Here is a 22,716-nt window from a genome sequence, read left to right as displayed (position 1 = left end):
ATCTTGGAACCGTGCAATGTAGCATCGATTTGGCATATCATGTTCGGCATCAGCTATCAAGCCTTCAGCACCTCATCCAACTGATGTCAAGAGGCGGCTTTTCTTTCTGTCTGACTTTCCGCATTTAGTAAAGTGCATCAGGAACGGCTTCATCAGAAATGGCTATAAAACACCAGATGGGCGCGTTGATGTTAGGCCAATCAGGATAGCTGACTGGACAAGTGTGCTACAACGTTGAAAGCGATGCTGAAGATTACAGAAGTGCACTTGGACCCCAACAACTTCGGAAAAATGAAAATTAATTATGCATTTCATCTCTTTAGCATTGAGGTTACACGCGGGCTTTTCTTATACAAAGAAGCAATCTCAAAGTCATGTTAATATAGAGAAGTGACAGAACAATTTGTTCGCTTCATGGAAAAGCTAATTGTTGTGATGACATCCGGAGTGCCTTAAACGGCACTGAGAAAAAATTCTGAACAGGAAAGAGTACTGCAGGGTGTTCTAGCATACTTAGACCGTTGGGAAGCCCGCACCGGACCTACGAAGGCAGGCTTTTTGTCTGCTAGCACTGCAGAAAGTCTAAGAGTAACTCTGCAAGGCACTTTGGAACTTTTAACATACCTGTCAGAGGAATTGCAGTACAAATATTTGTTGACTTCATGCCTCAGCCAAGATCCAATCGAAAAGCTATTTGGGATAATTCGTCAGTTATCCGCATGCAACGATCATCCCACATCGACCCAGTTTCTTACTGCCGTGAATTCCCTTAGCTTTTACAATTTGGTAAAAGCACCAAACACGGGCAAATGTGCAGGTGGCACACTTACGTCATTAGTTGAAACTGATTAAGTGGACAACCATGTCGACAATTTACTGGACACTGGAAACCTGGACGAAGCTTCAAGTGTACTACAGGCATCGACTGTCCTTTCTGACCATGTGTATCCTGTGCAAGTCAGTGACGCAAGACTGGTGTACTATTTGGCTGGCTATGTGGCGCGGAAGAAAGTTATGGCAACGAAATGCCGGGACTGTTTTGAGCAGCTGCTCACAAACCTCGAGAACGCAGATAAGAACCTTGTGTCATTCACAGCGTTCTGTGATGTTGGAGGGCTCTTGTACCCGTCACCTGAGCTATTTTCATTTGTGGAGGCACTGGAGGACACATTTACATTGTGGTTCAGTTATAATAAGCTCCAAAGGGACACTATAGTTGAACTTCTTAATTCAATGCAGACCGTACCATCCGAAGGGTGTGACTCACACAAGCAAGAGCTGACGAGCAACATAATCAAGTTTTATGTTCTCACACGGCTTCACTTCTTCACGAAATCTCTAAACAAACAGAGAAGTTCTGCAAGAAAAAGATCAAAGCACCTCAAGCTTCGAAGAACGATGTGATGTGCATCACACTGTAGTGTGCTAGCTTTGTTCTCTACTATGATATCCCCAACTTCAAATAATATTTGTAAGAAAAGTAAAACGCTGTCCGATTTTCTGTGCAGTTGTTAATCGAAAAATATTCCACTGTTAATACGCAAGAATAATTAAGTCCTTAAAAACTATCTCATGCAAAATGTCAAGTATAATAACATTAAAGAAATTGATATCAATGTCTGTCACAGAACGAGCGCTAAACAAGAGCGCGCCGCCAAATCCTTGCGACAACGGGCGGCAGAAACGCCGCGAGGTAAAAAGAAAAAAAAAAGAAAGCCAACATCCAGGGCTCCCGGGCGCGCGCTCTCCCCGCAGAAGCACGGCTTCGCAGACGATCCTCCTCACCCCACATCGGCGGCCCAGCAAGACCGCGATTTTTCTCGAACGAAGGAGGCGGGGTCAGACCGAGTGAATCATCCTCGGGAGAGGGCAGTCGAACCGTCTCGTGCCTCTCCCCAGCCTTCGCTGCGTATCGCGCCGACGAAATGACGAGAAACATCTGGAAAGTCGCGCGCAAGGTATTTAACCGAGCAGCCGAGACGAGAAATCAGGAGGTGACGGAAGTTAACGCCAGAGCGCGTAGGGATTCCGCCGTGGAGTCGGCGAAGGTTCTGCCCGTAGTGACAGAACAGGAGGTGACGGAAGTTAACGCCAGAGCGCGTAGGAATTCCGCCGTGTAGTCGGCGAAGGTTCTGCCCGTAGTGACAGAACAGGAGGTGACGGAAGTTAACGCCAGAGCGCGTAGGGATTCCGCCGTGGAGTCGGCGAAGGTTCTGCCCGTAGTGACAGAACAGGAGGAGACGGAAGTGAGCGCCAGAGTGCGTAGAGAGTCCGCCGTGTAGTCGGCGAAGTTTTTGGTCCGTAGGGACGGCTCGAGCTACAGGCAAGAGCGTGGGTTTACCGCTATCGAGCGAAGACGCGGGCAACAGCTGCGTGTGTGAAGCCGACGGATTTCCGGCGAAGAAGACGTTGAAGTTTGAAGAGTGGCCAATTGAAGACGGGAGGTTTCCTGGAAGAGAAACTCCGAGGGCGCGGAACGACAACAACGCGGGACTTTGAGTGAGTGATTCTCGGAAGAGTATCATTCAGGCTTTTGTTCCAAGGACTTTGGACTGAATAGCTTTTATATCTCCTTAGTCCTTAAGTGTCTTGGTTGTTCAATGCATGCGACTGCAATGTAGCTCGTATTGTTGTCCGTGTCCGTTGTTTCAAGTGTGGCTGATTGTATTGTGTAGTACGTTGATCGATTGGTTTGATTGGTGACATATTGTATGCGACTATTGTAGAGTGTGCAATTTTGTGCTTTGTTTTCGATCTGCCATATAATTTTGTTTGTTTATCAACTCTCGGCTCTGTCTTGTTCTTTGGACCACAGCCGGCGTCCGCTGGCGCACCAATAAGGACCACTTCCAAATTGTCCACGCTTTCGTGGTGCGGTTCGGGGGGCCGATACTTCGGCTCTTGGAATTAGCCCGGCGATCGCCTCCCTAATAAACGGGACAGGTGTGACAATGTCACAGTAGCATTTTGTGCTTCTTGAGCTTGCTTATAACCTTGCGAAATGGCAATCCCCCCAAAATGTTAATCGGTTACATTTCTTAGCACCAAGGAACGATCGCTAGCAGTGGCAAGCTTAGCTGGCCGCGATGTTTGCGATTGATGTAAAGCTTGACTTATGATGCTATCTGTATGGTCACACCATACGGTGATAATGTTTGATAATATCTGCCGCGAAGTTCATTTATATATTATGCACTTACGCCCTGCAATATATTAGAGGCACATAAAATTTACGGTACAAACAAAACCATATCAGCCACAAATCAGCCTTGACATGGCAGCTTCGCTGCAGCGAGCCGCCGAGCGAGCGATGTTGGATGGATGGATGGATATGTCTGTACCCTTTAGATTGGGCGGTGGCTAGCGCCACTAAGCCGTAATACTTAATGAACCAAAAACTAGATTTATTTTTTTTTTCTTTAAAAAGTGAGTTTGAGGAGTGAAGGGTTTAATTTTCACTCGTGCCTTGACTTTAGCCACCAATCAGATAACCTCCTTCTAGTTTGCCCTCCCGGTCCCTAAACCCCAGTGCTTTGAAAAACTCTGCGCCATCATCCAGAACTATAGGGTGAAGCCCTTTACAGAACATTATCAAGTGTTCGGCAGTTTCTTCTTCCTCTCCACACGCACTGCATACTGTGTCTACCCCTTCGTTTTTGGCCCGATATGTCTTGGTTCGCAGTACTCCCATCCTGGCCTCAAACAGTAGAGAACTACCCCGAGTATTATCATAGATCCTTTCCTTGGCAACTTCCTGCTTAAAAGTTCGATAGATCTCTAGTGCGGACTTCTTAATCATGCCCATTCTCCACATGTCAGTCTCCGTTTCCTTCACTTTCTTTTTAACCGATAGTTCTTTTTGGTTTGGCCACCTGCTGTTTTCTAAGTATTTACCAGTCAACTTCCTGGTTCGCTTCCTCCATTTTGTATCGACATTCTTCATGTACAAGTAGCTGAAAACCTTCCTAGCCCAACGCTCCTCCTTCATTTCTCTCAATCGCTTCTCAAATTTTATCTTGCTGCTAGCTTCCCTGCCCTCAAATGATGTCCATCCCATATCACCTTGTACTCCCTGATTTGGTGTATTCCCGTGAGCTCCTAAAGCAAGCCTACCTATTCCACGTTGCTTAATTTCTAATCTTGCTTGAACTTCTGATCTCATGCAGAAGACCGCATTGCCGAACGTCAGCCCAGGAATCATGACCCCTTTCCATATTCCTCTCACAACATCATAGCTATCGTAATTCCACAGTGCCCTATTTTTCATCACTGCTGCATTCCTGTTACCTTTAGTCGTCACGTATATTTCGTGTTCCCTCAGGTACTCGGTCCCATTGCTTATCCATACGCCCAGATATTTGTATTTATCTGTTATCTCTAGCGTGATCTCGTGTATCCTAAGCTCACTACCTTCGTTGTCATTGAAAATCATGACTGCTGATTTTTCCTTACTGAATCTCAAATCTAACCTATCTCCCTCATTACCGCAGATGTCCATCAATCTCTGCAAATCTTCCTTGTTCTCAGCCATTAGCACTATATCATCTGCGTACATTAATGCTGGTAGTGCCTGATCAATGAGTTTTTCTTGTTTGACTGAAGAGAGGTTGAAGCCAAGTCCATTCCCTCTAATTTGGACTCTAATTCTTGTAGGTACATCATGAATAACAAGGGTGACAGTGGACACCCCTGCCTAAGTCCCCGTTTCACCTCGGGGGGCTTGGATACCTGTTTTTCCCACTTTATAACTACCTTGTTACTCTTATACATTTTCTTTAAAATATTAGTGACTACATGTTCCACGCCTAGTGTGTCCAGTATTTCCCACAATTCCTCTTGAACCACGCTATCGTACGCTCCCTTGATATCCAAAAATGCTAGCCACAGGGGCCTGTGTTCCTTTTCTGCTATTTCGATGCACTGCGTCTGTGAGAACAGATTGTCTTCCAACCTCCTGTGTTTCCGAAACAAATTCTGCAGTACCCCCAGCACCCCTTCATCCTCTATCCATGCCTGCAGTCTTTCCTTTATAATCTGCATCGCCAGCCTGTAGACCACTGATGTCACTGTTATAGGACGGTAGTTGTTTATGTCAGCTTTGTCCCCCTTTCCTTTATAGATCATGCTCATCCTGCTAAGTTTCCATTCATCGGGAACTTCACCATCGATTATTATTTTGCTCACTGCCTCTCTCAAAGCCTGCTTAGACTTCGGACCTAATGTCTTTATTAGCATAATTGGAATGCCATCTGGGCCTGTTGATGTACTACTAGGAACCCTTTTCTCAGCCCTTTCCCACTCTCGTTGTGAAAATGAAGCCATTGCACCACTTGATTCGTCCTTGTCTATTGTGGTGCATAAAGTACTTCTTTGTTGAAATTTTTGTGTCACCATTGTTCTTATATATTCTATAGCTTCGTCCCCATCTAGCCTAGCACCTTGGGCTGTAGTTATAAAACTCTGCTCTAGGCTAATCTCATTTCTTAGGGAGTTTAGATGGTTCCAAAATTTCGCAGCTGCCCGTTCTATCTTTTTTATGTACTTCTGCCAGCCATTGAGCTCCCTTTCTTTAATCTTTTCATTGATCAGAAGGGATGCATCCCTTCTACAGCTTAGAAAGGTTTCCCATTTTCTTTCAACATCATCTGTCGGTTCACCCCGCTGCTTAGCATGTCGGTGTTCCCTAGAGGCTTCCTGACGTTTTGCTATGGCTCTCTTAACTTCCTCATCCCACTAACTATTGGGTTTGTGTCTTCTTTTCCGGGGTGACTTGCCGTGCGTCTTAGCAAGCTCTAGCTCAAAGAGTCTAATTAGATTCGTGTATGTCCACACTGTCTTATTATCCTCCGTGATTACTTTCTCAATTTGTTTAGTGGCTATTTCAATTTGCTTTTCTGGATAAAAATTTTTCTGTAGTTGCTCATCTTGTCTCCTTCCCACTTTCACTGCTCTTCCAAAACTTAGCTTGATACGTTTGTGATCACTACCCAGACTTCTGGAGCCACCTTCATTTATGTGCATTCCCCTGAGCTTATCATACATCCTATGTGACATCAGTGCGTAATCTATCGTCGACTGCAGCCTTCCTACCTCCCATGTTATTTGCCCTTCACACTTCTCGGTACTGTTGCAAATGATCAAATCAAGCCTTTCACACATATCCATGATCATTTTGCCTGTCGGGTCGGTATACCCACCTATATCTTCTAAGTGCGCATTCATGTCTCCTAGTATAATATGACGTATGGATGGATGGCTGGATGGATGTGGCCGTACCCTTTAGATCGGGCGGCGGCTAACGCCACCTAGCCGTGATACTTAGTGAACTAACCATTACATCTATCTTTTTTTTTTTCCTTTAAATAATGAAGTTGAGGATTCGTACTTCGCAGTGAAGGGTTTAATTTTCACTCGTGCCTTGACTTTAGCCACCAATCAGATAACCTCCTTCTAGTTAAGTCTACCCGCTTAAAGTCTATTTTGCCCTCGCTGTCCCTAAATCCCAGTGCTTTGAAAAACTCTGCGCCATCATCCTGAACTATAGGGTGAAGCCCTTTACAGAACATTATCAAGTGTTCGGCAGTTTCTTCTTCCTCTCCACACGCACTGCATACTGTGTCGACCCCTTCGTATTTGGCCCGATATGTCTTGGTTCGCAGTACTCCCGTCCTGGCCTCAAACAGTAGAGAACTACCCCGAGTATTATCATAGATCCTTTCCTTGGCAATTTCCTGCTTAAAAGTTCGATAGATCTCTAGTGCGGACTTCTTAATCATGCCCATTCTCCACATGTCAGTCTCCGTTTCCTTCACTTTCTTCTTGACCGATAGTTCTTTTTGGTTTGGCCACCTGTTGTTTTCTAAGTATTTACCAGTCAACTTCCTGGTTCGCTTCCTCCATTTTGTATCGACATTTTTCATGTACAAGTAGCTGAAAACCTTCCTAGCCCAACGCTCTTCCCCCATTTCTCTCAATCGCTTCTCAAATTTTATCTTGCTGCTAGCTTCCCTGCCCTCAAATGATGTCCATCCCATATCACCTTGTACTCCCTGATTTGGTGTATTCCCGTGAGCTCCTAAAGCAAGCCTACCTATTCCACGTTGCTTAATTTCTAATCTTGTTTGAACTTCTGATCTCATGCACAAGACCGCATTGCTGAACGTCAGCCCAGGAACCATGACCATTTTCCATATTCCTCTCACAACATCATACCTATTGTAATTCCACAGTGCCCTATTTTTCATGACTGCTGCATTCCGGTTACCTTCAGTCGTCAGGTATATTTCGTGCTCCCTCAGATACTCGGTCCCATTGCTTATCCATACGCCCAAATATTTGTATTTATCTGTTATCTCTAGCGTGACCTCCTGTATTCTAAGCTCACTACCTTCGTTGTCATTGAAAATCATGACTGCTGATTTTTCCCTACTGAATCTAAAATCTAACCTATCTCCCTCATTACCGCAGATGTCCATCAATCTCTGCAAATCTTCCTTGTTGTTGGCCATTAGCACTATATCATCTGCGTACATTAATGCTGGTAGTGCCTGATCAATAAGTTTTCCTTGTTTGACTAAAGAGAGGTTGAAGCCCAGTCCACTTCCCTCTAATTTTGCCTCTAATCCTTGTAGGTACATCATGAATAATAAAGGTGACAGGGGGCACCCCTGCCTAAGCCCCCGTTTTACCTCTGCAGGCTTGGATACCTGTTTTTCCCACTTTATAACTACCTTGTTACCTTTATAGACACCCTTTAAAAGATTAGTGACTACATGTTCCACGCCTAGTGTGTCCAGTATTCCCCACAATTCCTCTTGAACCACGCTATCGTACGCTCCCTTGATATCCAAAAATGCTAGCCACAGGGGCCTGTGTTCTTTTTCTGCTATTTCGATGCACTGCGTCAGTGAGAACAGATTGTCTTCCAACCTCCTGTGTTTCCGAAACCCATTCTGCAGTACCCCCAGCACCCCCTCATCCTCTATCCACGCCTGCAGTCTTTCCTTTATAATCTGCATCGCCAGCCTGTAGACCACTGATGTCACTGTTATAGGACGGTAGTTGTTTATGTCAGCTTTGTCCCCCTTTCCTTTATAGATCATGCTCATCCTGCTAAGTTTCCATCCATCGGGAACTTCACCATCGATTATTATTGTACCCACTGCCTCTCTCAGAGCCTGCTTAGACTTCGGACCTAATGTTTTTATCAGCCTAATTGGAATGCCATCTGGGCCTGTTGATGTACTACTAGGAACCCTTTTCTCAGCCCTTTCCCACTCTTGTTGTGAAACTGGAGCCATTGCACCACTTGATTCGTCTTTGTCTATTGTGGTGCATAAAGTACTTCTTTGTTGAAATTTTTGTGTCACCATTGTTCTTATATATTCTATAGCTTCGTCCCCATCTAGCCTAGCACCTTGGGCTGTAGTTATAAAACTCTGCTCTAGGCTAATCTCATTTCTTAGGGAGTTTAGATGGTTCCAAAATTTCGCAGCTGCCCGTTCTATCTTTTTTATGTACTTCTGCCAGCCATTGAGCTCCCTTTCTTTAATCTTTTCATTGATCAGAAGGGATGCATCCCTTCTACAGCTTAGAAAGGTTTCCCATTTTCTTTCAACATCATCTGTCGGTTCACCCCGCTGCTTGGCATGTCGGTGTTCCCTAGAGGCTTCTTGACGTTTTGCTATGGCTCTCTTAACTTCCTCATCCCACCAACTTTTGGGTTTGTGTCTTCTTTTCCGGGGTGACTTGTCACGCGTCTTAGCAAGCTCTATCTCAAAGAGTCTAATTAGATTCGTGTATGTCCACACTGTCTTATTATCCTCCGTGATTACTTTCTCAATTTGTTTAGTGGCTATTTCAATTTGCCTTTCTGGATAAAAATTTTCCTGTAGTTTCTCATCTTGTCTCCTTCCCACTTTCACTGCTCTTCCAAAACTTAGCTTGATACGTTTGTGATCGCTACCCAGACTTCTGGAGCCACCTTCATCTATGTGCATTTCCCTGAGCTTATCATACATCCTATGTGACATCAGTGCATAATCTATCGTCGACTGAAGCCTTCCTACCTCCCATGTTATTTGCCCTTCACACTTCTCGGTACTGTTGCAAATGATCAAATCAAGCCTTTCACACATATCCATGATCATTTTGCCTGTCGGGTCTGTATACCCATCTATATCTTCTATGTGCACATTCATGTCTCCTAGTATAATTATCTCGCACTCTCTTCCTAACTCCTGAATGTCCTTTGATATACACTCTACCATTGCCTGGTTTTCCTCTCTGGCCTTTGCTCCCGTCCACAAGTACACGAAACCAAGGAGTGTCATTTGACCTGCCACTTTCCCTTTTAGCCATAAATGTTCCTTGCACTCCTGCTTGACCCTTTGCCAGTCTGTACTTTTATGAATGAATGCCCCAATACCACCCCCCTTTCTGCTGCCTTCTGTTCTATTACAATACTCCCACGCGTAGTCCGGATTGTTCAGAGGTTGTTCCATGTCCCTGAGATGTGTTTCTACAAAACCGTATACCATCGGCCTCTCTTCCCTTAGCTGTTCCTCTATCTCTTCCCACTTCAGCCTGTTCCTACCACCCTGCATGTTAATATACCCTATGTCTGAATTGGCTCGGCGCTCGTGGCTACGTCTATTTATGCCCCGGACTCTACGTATCTTGGATATTGGTGCCACTTTGGAATCGTATCTGTCCATACCACCTGTCGAAGAGTCTCCCTGGTTGTTTTCTTCGTTACTAGCTATCCTGCACCCCGAAGGGCTCGCTTGCCCCCCAAAAAAGCTACTGCGCGTCCTGCAAGTCGCCAACCCACCTCATGACCTAGCCGCCCATCGAAGTGAATTCTGTCTCGTTGAACCCCCCCCCCCCCCACCTATGCACCTCTCTGTTTATTTCCACCACCTCAAAGCCTTTCTCTCGACTCATCCGCCATATCTCTTGGTTTGCGTTGACCACTGCTCTTTGCAGGTTGCTATCACGCACCGGTACCTCCGGTATCGTGCATATCACTACCTGCACCTTAGGAGAAGTGGCGCGCATGTCATCGACGCCTTTCGCCAGTGTGGCTGCTAGTCCTGCTGCATCTTCATTTAGGACATCGTTTAAACCGCCTGAAATTATCACGAGGTTGCGTCTATCAGCTGTCGTTTTGAGCTTTGCGCTCGCTTGCTTCATGACTGCTTCCAGCTTGCGTCCTGGGAACGCCCCTACTGCAACCCTCTTGTCACCTCTTACCCTCTCTTTGATGGCTTCTGTGCATCGATTTAAATTTGAGTCCCCGGCGATTATCACATGCTGTGACTTTTCCGCTGGAGCGTTCTGCACCTGGGGGCTACTTGCACCTGTGACGCCGGCTCTTTTGTTCCCTTCCTGCCCCACCACTACCTCGCTGAAGCTGGGCCTTGCGACAGTTGAACCGGCTAAACCTGTTTTTTCCAAGCTTGCTTGCTTTTCCTTCTCCACCGTTCTGGTTGCCGGTTCCCTACTGTTCTCTCGGTAGGTCGCTGCTTTGTTCAGCTTCGCTAGCACTTCCTCGGCGGACTTCAGTCTTTCTCCCATTGCCCTCGTTTTTTCTTGCTCTGTCGCCAACGCAGTCTCGAGTTTGGCGATTCTCATCAGCAGTTCACTCTGGGCAACCATCATTTTCTCCATTTTTTCCTCGACCTCACATTGCCTACACTTCGCGTCAGCCTCTTCTCCATCCGCTTCTACGCTTGGGTTCACTTTCAAACCCACTCCACATCCTGAACACTTTACAGTCTTTTTAACCATGCCTTTCTGACACTAATTGTCCCTATACTCGATAATTACTAAACTCGAGCCCTGCACTACGAAAAAAAAAGTCCAAGTTCTACTACAAAAATTTGCGTGTTCAATGTACGCGCACCTCCCCAACGGGGTGGCAAAAGAAAAAAAAACAACAACAAAAAAATTCAAACACACACACACCCGCACTAACTAATAAATACCTGGTGACTGGCCCCCGAAAAAGCCGTACCATAAAATAAGTGCTACGAAGATTTCAACCGCTGCCTTATAATTATAGAGACAAGCTCAAAACATGCAAAAACACTTATCTGCGCAGTCGATCCGGAGCGCTCAAAAAACACGTCCATCCACCTTGACAGCCTGAACGTGTAAGCTACAACCAGCGCCACCTAGAAAGCGCCGGTCAAGGCATCGGTGGAGAGCGTCAGCGCGGTCTTCACACTTTCCCTATTCTATTTTCTAGCCACTGTAGCGCAGGCGGCGCGGGTAAAGTGAGCTAGAATAGGGTAGTGGGCTTGCTGGGGTCCCCTGCTTGACGCCGGGTATGTCACACGTGTGGTGGCGCCACCAGCGACTTCAATGTAGGGCACTGCCTAACGGAGGCGTTGGTGCGCAACTGAAATCATTCTTTTCGTGCGCTGTTATCCCATGTACTGGACGGAAATGCGCGCGAATTTCGGCAGTGTAAACGGTGATGCTGATGTCGCTAAGACAATAAAAATAAAGAAAGAAAACTAGCGTGGAGCTTGGTGCGTAGGCCGTTGGCGTACATGTGCGCGTAGGTAACCATCTAGAACACTGTAGCATGGTGTATGCAGCTATACTGTTAGCTCGTTATTTGATGTTAAATGAAACACACCGAATACCGTCAGTACTCGTGCGAATAAAGCTGTAGAAAACATTCTTTTCATAAACTCTGTCGGCGTAACTCGCACGATTAAACTGCATGCAGAACTCGATGCATGCAAGAGATGCTGTGCAAACATGAGATGCATTTAAATTCTCTTACAAGTGATAAGCAGCGATGGCGAACTTTTCAGAGCTTACGTTGCGTGGTTATCGATTGTAAACTGGATTCTTTGCATTTCTCGGGCCCTATACTTTCGTCACGCACGCCTTTTACGAGCGTGTGAAATTATTAGCGATGCTGACCTTGGCACACACTCGGGAGTTTACCACGACCTCTTAATGTTATACATTTCACAGCATTTACAAAAATTTCAGCTGCTCATTCTTTCTGCATATCTCTATTATCTTGGCTCTGTAATTTGGCTATTTATGCACTGAATATTGCTGTGCAAAGACTGTAAAAATCCACAGATAAGAAAAACAGGAAGCCAAGTACTGGGCACAAGTACATGAAAATTTATTCATCAGATATATATTGGGCACAGTTGCTTACTGGATATTTCTTCTTCAGGAGCAGCGGCTCAACTTTACATGCTTTGCCTTTTCCCGCTTCTCGGTTCTATCAGAATTAATGCCTTTCACAAAACCGCGCAACAATACAAAAGCTGATTACGTCTTTTGAGAGGCCAGGAGCATGTTGTGTGCGCCCAACTTCTTGGGAAAACTTTTCTTTCACGATTGTCAATACATCCAAAATGCTGTCAGAATGCAACTTGTAGCAAGAAAAGCACTCTGTAAACATGTTTTCTAGCTTGCTCTCAAAACTGTTTAAGGTAGCTAGACGGATACAACAGTCCACCTTTGTCACGAAAGGTGGTTAGACGAGTGAGCTGAAAATCTTTTCCTTGAGCTGGCATCGTGAGTAGTGTTATGCAAACTTCGCAGTTTGTTTTAATCACACACTTTCGCGCAATATAGCCAGCAACATAAAAGATCAGCCTGGAATAACTTCTAGGAATATGCTGGTTGTGGTCAATAGGTGCTGGCACTATAGGCTCATTCACACTGCTTGCACTGCCAACTGAATCGTCTTGTGGCAGTGTGTCAGTAGCAGCATTGATCTCCAGCAATGAAGCTAGCTCGCCTTGGTCACGATTCCCCTGGCTAACTGTTTTCACGAGACCATAGAATGACAGACAAGTAATAGTTAGCAAAAACTGAGTTGGCGTGGGGTGGTCGTTGCTGCCGGATGACTGACGTATAATACCAAATAAATTTTCTAATGGGTCTTGGCTGGTCTTTGATGTCCTTATGTATTTAAATGCTACTTTCCCTGTCAAATAAGAAAGCATTTCTAGCACACTGGTTATAGTCACACGCAGTCCAGTCACGTAGATTGTATGCACGTAGTCCCGTAGCACATACTTCGGCTGAAAATGAAGGTCACACACGGCAGATGTGTCGTCCAGGCCTTTGTCCGCTCGATGCAAATTTCTTTCCCATTGCTTCTTCGGGGCTGCATCCTTCGGAACGCCGAACAAAGACGGCTTCTTGCTGCCCTTCACGTGGACGTAACCTGTACGACAGCTTGGCGCAAAACAGTGGTTTTGCCGCCGCGGAAGCATTTTAACCTCGTTTGAGGGTCACTGCTTGTCAGGCCACATCACTGTTCGCCGAAGAACCTAAGGGGTTGAGGATGCAAAGCGCGACGAGTTCTCAAAGTAACAAAACTCGCACACACCAGCCGCCACTCCAAACAGGCAGCAACTGCCCCAGCGCCAACGCTCGCTACATTTAATGCGGCGGTGGCGCCACACCACGGAGTCGCGCCGAAGCACTTTTGTGTGACATTGGCGGCGTGACGGCGTCACCGCAATGCATGGCGCCGGCCGGTGAGTGAGCCCACTACCCTATTCTAGCTCACTTTAGCGCGGTCTTCACACTTCCCCTAGGGTGCCTTGATGCACACGCCCCTCGCATCGAGGCACCCTAACTTCCCCTATTCTAGCCACTGTAGCCAAAGTGTCGAATGGCTTCTCTCGTCTCGCGTTAACTTGTGCAGGTGCTGAATTTCTGAACTGTAAAGTTCTACGTCACTGCAGTAAACTATTCATAATTTTTGAAAACTCTACAATAATTTGAAAAGCATATTTTTAGCATTTACTTTGTTTATTTTTCAGTTTTATTAGCATTAGTAAGTTTTTGTTTTGCTAGAGTGAGCAGTATTTTAGTTTTGCTTGCAGCAACCCTGGTCCACACTTGGCGCGTTTTGCGACGTGCGTGAGTCGTTGTGGTCACGTTGACAGACGTAAGATGATGATGGGTTGATGAGTTAAGTGTGACTCTGGGACAAAGCGCTTCGGCGCCGCGTCTCCTTCCTATCTGACAACAGCACGTTAATTTAGAATGACAAAGGACTGTAATGAACTCGACAACCTGCTAAAGCGTTAATTTCTGATTGCCCTTCGTGAAATGTGTGGTTGCCAGTTGTTCCGTGCATAGAGGCTGCCTTTCCGGGAGGGAACGCTTGCGTGAACAATGGAGTGCACACGGAACAGCTGCCAGCATTCGAGAATTTTCTCATTGTCGAGTAGCCGAGGGGTAGCGCAGCAACTTCAGAAGAAACGATAAGCAAGGGCAGCTCGTCTCGTCTTCTCATTGTCGCCATCCGGTAAGTGTGGGTCCGAAGAAACGTGCCCCAAAGCATGCTTTTTGTCCGACAATTTTTAGGTCTCCCCAATGCGTGCTCTGGTGGAACACATCACACTTCAGCTCCGAGATGTGTAACAGACTGCGCAGTCGCCGAAGAAGCCAACTTATTGCGGCGACTAGTTATTTTTCCAGCGAACGACAAAACTTGCTTTCTTTCTACGGGTGCGGACAAAATAAGTCCTCACCGTAACGTCTCGTGTGCGGGGCACACGTGATGCGAGATTATATAATGACGTGGTGCTTAATAATATGCTAGATAATATAGAATTGCGAAGACCACTTTTATAAGTTCGCCTGTCATATGCAGGTGTAGATGTTAACAGTACATAAACTTTGTGTCTGGGTACTGATGCAGCATAAGTAAGGCATGCGTACAATTCTAGACGCGCGCAGAGATAAGTTGGATCGTATCCCTGACCGGTTCAAAAGGTGCGGCCCATTTCGAATCTACGCGACATTTATGCCGCCCTAAAATCTCGCCCTCAGCATGTTTCGCGGCAACACTTACGTACTGTATATTTAGTCTACCTTTTGGTGCATTTGTTTACTATTCTTGATTTTCAGAATTGTCTATGGTTCCGGCCATTGGCGCATAGGGGGGGGGGGGGAGGTATAGAAGGTTGTTATCGCCCTCCTAGAGGCACACTTAATCCCTCTTTTAAATGCCCCGATGTCCTTGTCGCCGAGTCGTCAGTGGCGCACCGACGGGGAGGGAGGAGAATCAGGAGTTGTACCCCCACCCCCCCCTCCGTATTTGCAGCCTTGTTTTCAAGTTGTCGTTTCCAATCCAAGGAGTGGCTTGAGGGGAAAATTCTTTCATTTATTCTATTATGTTGCATTCACGTGTCTACTTCTAAACTGAAAGAGCAGAAACCGCATGCTCTGTGACTCTGCATTCACTTCCAGTGAAGCAGATTTGTATGAAAAAAACAAAAAGATGCTTTCATGAGACGTCAATCTGACCGTTCATATTTCATTCTTGGTGGGAGATATAGAGGGGCTGTGTACGATGACAATACCCTCTGTGACTTGGCCATAGGCTTCGGTGCACACTGCATGTGACCTAAAAGTGTATTACGTCTAGAAGCTCAACTAGCTGTGTATGCAATGCTACATACATTTATGTTCAGAACAAGAGTTTGCAGTGTTTACCGTTTATAACATTATCTGGTCCACACGGGCAAATCTACTGCATTGACTTGCATGCTGCAAATACTTGGTTTACCTGGACGCTCCTCATGCAATTAGAGATTAAGATCTGAAGTGCCGAGATAGCACTAAATTATTCGAATTACACGGCTTCATTTATTGATCCTAAGGGCATGATGTAACGAAGTTGCGAAGTGAACACATTACGCTCATGTTGCTTTAAATGCGCAACTTTCTTCAAATCAAAAGTCATAAAGTTAATTTTTTGTAAAAATAAGTGTTTTCAAATTCATTCAATGACCTCCTTGCTTCCTACGAAAGTGAAACACTGTTAAATGTGTCGCCCATTTCTAGTTTCAATGCCAATGGCAGTCGCTTTACTTTTTCCCTGATCTTTTACATATAGTGAACACGAAGTGTGTCTGTCATGTAGCTTATATTTCTTTAGGTAGTCAACAATAAGCACAATACTCGCCGAAAAACATTCTTTTTGCATCATGAATCAAAATGAGCTCCTCAAAATGCGGAGTAAGAACAAAGGTGCCTATTCGACGGCAAACGCATGTCGCTGCTACAATGCTGTTTAGATTTAAAATCTTTCCAATTAGCACCACTGTTGATGTGCGAACAGTGTATAATCCAAATTGGCAAGATGAAGGTAACTATTGATCCTCTGGAATGAAAAAAAGGAAAAAACGAGTATTTCAGGCACTTGTGCCTTTCCAGATACATGTGCTACTCTTCTTTTTCTTGCCTGATTACAATGCAGTAAGTTTGTTAGATATAGAAACTCTCATAAATATTTCACTATCTCGAACTTTGAGCCCGTGTCTGCATGTCGCCACGACAAATATACCAATGAAACACCCCGAAAGACATGCTTTTAATTCATTCCAACGGTTGCCGTATCTGCCCAAGGCCCAGATTCATCTCAAGGACTGTCATTTCAAGAGATTCAAGTCACATTTGTTTTCTCATCTAAATTTATTGAACAAATATTCAGTTCCCCTTTGAAACTGAGGCTTATTGTCACTTTTGGATGTTTTCGCAACCTGAAAATAACATCAGTAGTAAACACAGTAATGCCATGAGCGGCAATTCACTGCAGCACACAACTAAAAAAAATAAGAACACAATATATTGAGCAAACTCGCCAAAAACGGTTACCCAAGATTCTTTATTCAAAATCCATTCCCTTCCAAAAACATAACGATGCAATCTTAGAAATGCAGCAACAGTATTCCCTCCATCAACACCACGACAGAAATACATCACTCTCCGTTGTCCGAGGCGCTAGCGAAATCATCGCCTGTTCGAAGTGAACTCAGGCGACATGCCATTCGCGGAAGGCTGAGTCCGGCAACAGTAAGAACGTGAGTGGCCCGTCCACTCTCGCCACACACTCGGAACTCCGAAACAGGAGGGATAAAGGCCAGTTCTGAACCGGATACGGTGCAGCGCTCATGTCTTCAATGTGAAACCACATGTTCGAAGAACTGCTTACGTACTCAGCTACTGCAAAAAAAACAAAAAAAAAACACAGAAGTCCTGCTGCTTCGCCACACTCCGAATGTGTTGCCTGCAGCCAAGGATGGGGACGGGTGATTCGTGTCTTTCCTCTTTCAACTCTGTAGAGGAGCTGTATGTATTCAGAAACGTGGGGACAATGCCCACTCAAAGTTCTAAAGATAAGCAGGTGCTTCTAAACATGTGTTTTCTGTTTTCCTTGGGGCTTGTGTTTTCTGCTGGCAAATGGTGTCTCCAGAAGGGTGGTCATGCATTTTCTCGTAAACAGAGGACATACGCTTGCCATTGGTTGTGATGCTGCTGAATTGATCTACAAACAATATGGAAGACAAAGGAAGATGCACAGCGATTTTTGTGAATCCTTCTTGACCACATTTTTACATTGTTTTACAAACACAGTAGCCTGATACGATGAACACTGAAGCGGCGAGAAGAAAGGTGACCTCGCATGCGGCTCGTTCGACAGAACAACCACAAATGTTGGAGGCTCTCCAGCAGAAGAACGCATGAATATATTACTTTAGACACATACAAACACTGTGGTTCCTGCATTTCTGAGCGAGCCTTGGAGAAATAGAGTGTGCTTTGCCACCATGGTCCTCAGCCACCTTGCAGTACCGCCCGCATGCAGGGACCCCAAGCAAGTACGACTGCCATGTGAAACCTGTAGTTGCGAAGAAGGGAGCAGTAAGATGCTGTCGTATAATGGGGGAACATGGCTTTGGGAACTTGAAAAAATATATTGTGGGAGTTCACCTTTTCAGAAGCCATCTCTCACACTCTCTTCTTTTATCCCTTCTTTCTTGTACATTCTACAAGGGATGAAAGCCACCCATGCGTGCATACGTTCAGTTCACTCGCTACAACTTGCGCTTTGCATCTGCTGCGCGAAAGTGTGTCGGCAGTGTGCTTCCAGACAGACCACAGGCATCCCTGAAGCGCCAGTTGAACTCGATCCTCCCTGACTTACCAAAAAATATTCTGCATTAAGATTCAAGACACACAGCAACAGCACCGGAATGCTCGATTATGGCTACAAAGGTAGCGATTACTCGGCACATTGCCGTCAAATGCATACGTCATCACCGAGGATGCTTCAGTCACCGAACTTGAGCACGTGAAGCTGGTTGCAATGCAGTTTATATGTAAGCTGAAAATTTTGCTGCACGTGTGCTGCATTCTGCCGTACATACTGTTTATAATCAATACCGCAAAGCTTATAATCATTATTTACGGTGCATTTTCATACTTGTAGTCTGACGAGGGTCAGAGCAAGTTTAATATGTAGGGCATTCTGTTTGCATTTTCCAGAAAATCCTCAGTTGCAGTTTTTTAACTGCTAAAGTGGCGAATAGCGCTTTTTTGTATGGCACTTACGAATTACTCAGGTAAAAATACAAAACACAAAAATGGGACACAAGAAAGGCACACTGTGACAGGTGTCCTCGTGTGCCTTTCTTGTGTTCCATCTGTTTGCTCTGTCGTAGAAATCATACCCTTTCTAAACAGCATTGTTTGACTGCCAGCCGGCCGACACGTCTGCACCATGGTCATTAAACGGAGCTGGAAAGCTAGAAAAATAAGTATAGAAAAATAAGTATTTTCCAGACAGTTTTGTTATGTTACACCTTGTTACACTATGTTACACCTTGTTTTATTCGATTTGCCATTTATTTTCCACGTGCACTGCTTCATTGAATGGTCTCTTGGCCCTCTAAAGGTTTTTCAAGGTCTCTTTGTAAAAGGGCTAGACGAAGCTAGTGTGTGAAGAAGCTAGTGTGAATGCTGCTGCACCACATAAAGTGCCCACGTTTGATGCTAAACTGTTTCCAGTGGGAGCAATTCCATAAAGCACCTTCACTGGTCCAAAAGTCGATGAAGAGCCCAGCCTTCTCAGCTAGTAGCGTGACCTCCAACAGAATTTCGGACAGTACAGGAGCTTTAACATTTCCACGGGCAGCAAATACACGAAGTATTTATGTCCATTTTCTTGCGAAAATGAGGGGCAGTACCAAAAAAAGTGAGTTGAGAGCAAAGTGCTGCCTTTAAGGCAAAACAGTAGCATGGCTTATTGCTCTTCTGTAAATGAAGTGACATAATAAACATGACTATTATCTTGGTACTACGTGAAAATGTATGCAATGTTGGAGTGCTGAAACCTTGTAGAGTAGGTGTACCCACCTTGAAATGGCTGGAACATGTCAAGTCTATGGTCACTTGTAGTCTTCGTAGAATATTTTGTAAATGGACCAAGTTCCACGAAACCAGTGAGCTCAAAAGATGGTTTTGCAGCGATGCTTTGAAAAAGTTTCACTTCATCAAGCACAAGTGCACCATGGCAACAAAGCTTCTCCATGCCCTGGGTCTTCAGCTTCAGAGCAGAAAGAATCTTGGTATTGAAGCCAAATGCACTTTCGAAACTCTGCATATGCTTATCTAAGCAGGATTTACTAGGCAGTGCCATTATCTCCTGCCGCCTGACACGCTCGTATGATTTGGGACTTCACATACGCTTAAGTATGCATTCCAAAATCCACAACTTGTAATACTGCATGCCACACCTTGATTTTCTGCGGGCCCCTTCAAAGCAGGTTTTCACAGCAAGACACTGTTTTGGTGAAAGCCCACTAATCTTTCTCCTTAGGACAGAGTATGCAATTGAGTCATTCAACACACTAAGTTCTGCAACACCAAGCTTTATTCTAGTCCGCAGCATTTGGAGAGACTTCTTGGCACTGCATTGTCTGTAGAAAATTAGAGGTTTTTTCTTAAGCTGGGATGACTTGTTCTGAGCCAGCTTCTTGGTGTGTTTACACTGTAAATAGAGCCTTCTGTCTGCTGAGACCCCCATGCAGTTTTTTGCGAAGTTTCCACCTCCATTGCGAACACACTGCTCTGCGCAGGTGGGCTCAATTGCGAATTCTGGGCATGGTATAATGCTGGTATAATGCATGCAAATAAGCATGGTAGAATGCCCTTGTCAACACAGCCACAGCGGGATCAGCTGTTCCAACACAAGCTTTCTCGACCTTCACGCTGCGACAGAACACACACAACAATGGTACACAGCTGTATCGGTATGCGCCTTATCTGTGCAGGGCGTGAAGAGTACATGCTTTCTGACACTTGCCAACCAGTGCTGTGGTGCCACCCAAAGCGTACCGCAGCACGGTCGTTTTCAAGCACAATTCTGTTGCAGTGCGCTAAAGGGAGTAGAATGTCGCTGAACAGGTGCCATGTTACCCCTGAGCGGCGGTCCTTCTGAGGTTCCTGATCAGCGTCATCTTCCATGTGTTTGTTTCCAGCTCTTGCTGTTTCTTGCTGTTTCAGCAGTTCTTGCTGTTTCAATGCTGGAGTGAAACTTTCTGCTAGAGTCCGGTCTTTCCTTTTTTTTTTTTCCGGCGTACTTTTAAACATGTAAGAGGGTGCGTCGGGAAAGATAGTCGGGACGGTGTCCTCATCAAGAGTTGGTCGCCCACGGTCTATCTCTACAAGCTCTCCATTAATGATGTGCTTAAGGCCCTCACAATTAAGCAGTCGTCAAAATGACGAGAACACACAACGCATGTCTTGTCGAGCACTCTGTCTTCTCGGTTTATGTTTCTTGCCCACTCTCGTCGATGAAGAGCATCCGTTGGGGCACGGAACAGGGAAACTTTTTCGGCAAACGTTTTGTACCCGTCTTTGCATGGCGGCACAAAGCATGTCCTGCCTTTCTTAGCAGGCATACTCAAAAATATGAAGAAATCACGATAATGCCACAGTTGATGCTCGGCGGAAGCATATCAGGTAAGCCGCAATAAAGCAGAAGAGAGGCATACGTTGACTCACCACGTGCAGAGACGAACAACACTTGCGCTTCAACACAACCAAGCACCAACACAAGGAAACAAACAATGGTCAGCAGTGGCAGTAGGGCCAGCTCCTCAGCTCGCCTCTAACTTGTCTCCGGAACACAGCGCACCTAGCGGCGTTATAAAAACACGTTTCAGTGCGACGGTTGAGAGAGGCGTCTGCTCACGACACTAGCCAAACTCTTCTAGCCTCGTCTACTCATGTCTTCTGCTGAACAAATACATCACATACTGGCCTGCTATGGCTGCTTTTATTTTCACAGACATAACATACAGGACTGCCATGGCTGCTTCTATATTCACACAATGCCAAAAGGAAGATATGCCCTCCTTCATTAACATTATACATACCATTAAAGAACAATAGTTCAAGGTATTTTCTTGGTAATTGGGGCATATGGTATGTTGGAAGCAATACAAACAAGGACTATTTCCTGCATTTTTTTTCAATATGGACCTCGTGCGAAAAGTTTTCAAAAAAGGAATAATTTTCTTTTTGAGCAGAAGGAAGGCTTTACCATGTGCTCTGTCATGACATTTTTTTAACAGTTCTATTCTTGAAGTTCATGATAAACCTTTGGCTCGCAGACGAGCGTGTTTTCCAAGTACAAGTTTCCTCTTTGCGTACATTTCGTTGGTTGGTGTGGTTGTGGTGCCTAGAGTTTTAGTGGAGGCAGGGATGGTGGAGGGCTTTCTGAGATTTTTTATTATGCAAGTGGCATTTCCTTTTTATCAAGTGTTGAATGCACTGAGCTACTACTACTCCTGGGTGGTTTAAGTGGAGTCTGTCCCAGGCCAATTGTTGCTGCGGTAACTGTTGTATTTCAGCTTTGTAGACGGCGTCTACATTCTTGTGAAAATGTGGCAAGTTAAGAATAAGTGTATTCAGCTTGTTCCTTTCCTCATGTTGCCTCATCAGTGGGGTTGTTCTATAGATGACTGGGCAGTATTTGTTTTACAGTCGAGGGACCACAGTTGTGATGGTTATACGGGTGTTTGGGTGAGGTGGTTGAATTCAAAGTATAATTTCGTTTAGTGGTTCAGTTGTTTCTCTGGCGCTGTGATTTTGCAGGTTGTTGGTTCTTACATTGGTGATAAGGTGCGTGATGTTTGTTGGTGCGTCACATACTAGTGTCAGAGTGTTGATTGTCTGTGCCCTCCTCAAGTATCTAATGTTCAGAGCTTGTGGGCCTGATGGAGATATTTCCTGGAAATATTTGTATAGGCACTCACGTAGAACAGCTACATGTGCCAAGGTGAACAAGGGGCACCTACCCTGTTTCGTCATTGTTGGCTGGCATGGAGCTCCAGAATTGGGATAATAGTGAACAGGTGGAAGCATGTAGTGGGGTAAGGAGAACGAATAGAATAAGTGCATCAGACAGGCCTGCCGAGATAGTTCCTTCTGTCGAAATGTCAGCCAGCCTGTCTGAAGCAGTTCTGGTTCTTCTGCTTATCCCACATGTTTCGACCTGTCAGCTCCCATCATGTTCTTTGATATCCTGTGATTGTTCTCCTATTTTTTACAAAAGGGCATCTTTTTTGTAATTTAGGTTTTATGTTTTAGGAAATGAAGTCCTTAGTGCTCTTTTGCAGAAGCAATTAGTCCAATAATACACTACATTTATAGCTTCATAGTATGGCGGTGCAATAGACCACAGCGCTCAATGTTGCATCCCGTACCATTGATGTGCTGATTGGGTTAAATATTCGGTCTTCTTGTATTTGCATGCCCTGCTTGGTGACAAGTTTAACTCAAAGTATCAGGAAAGTCAGCTTCGTTTGCTACTTTCTCAAAACAAAAGGGGTTTTATCTGATGTGGCACTACATGTCCGA

General features: G+C 45.2%; 1 long non-coding RNA gene across 1 annotated transcript in view; it reads left to right on the top strand.

Annotated features, from left to right (window-relative positions):
* Positions 1-13,924: 13,924 nt before the first annotated feature.
* The window catches only part of LOC142796311 (uncharacterized), a 161,603-nt gene continuing 152,811 nt past the window's right edge, over positions 13,925-22,716 (top strand). Inside the window, exon 1 of the long non-coding RNA XR_012893735.1 lies at positions 13,925-14,308. This is a non-coding gene — a long non-coding RNA (uncharacterized LOC142796311). The remainder of the gene's footprint in view (positions 14,309-22,716) is intronic.

This window comes from Rhipicephalus microplus, chromosome 2 (assembly GCF_043290135.1).
Source record: "Rhipicephalus microplus isolate Deutch F79 chromosome 2, USDA_Rmic, whole genome shotgun sequence".
Lineage (NCBI taxonomy): Eukaryota > Metazoa > Arthropoda > Arachnida > Ixodida > Ixodidae > Rhipicephalus > Rhipicephalus microplus.
This window is presented reverse-complemented; position numbering and strand designations above follow the sequence as displayed.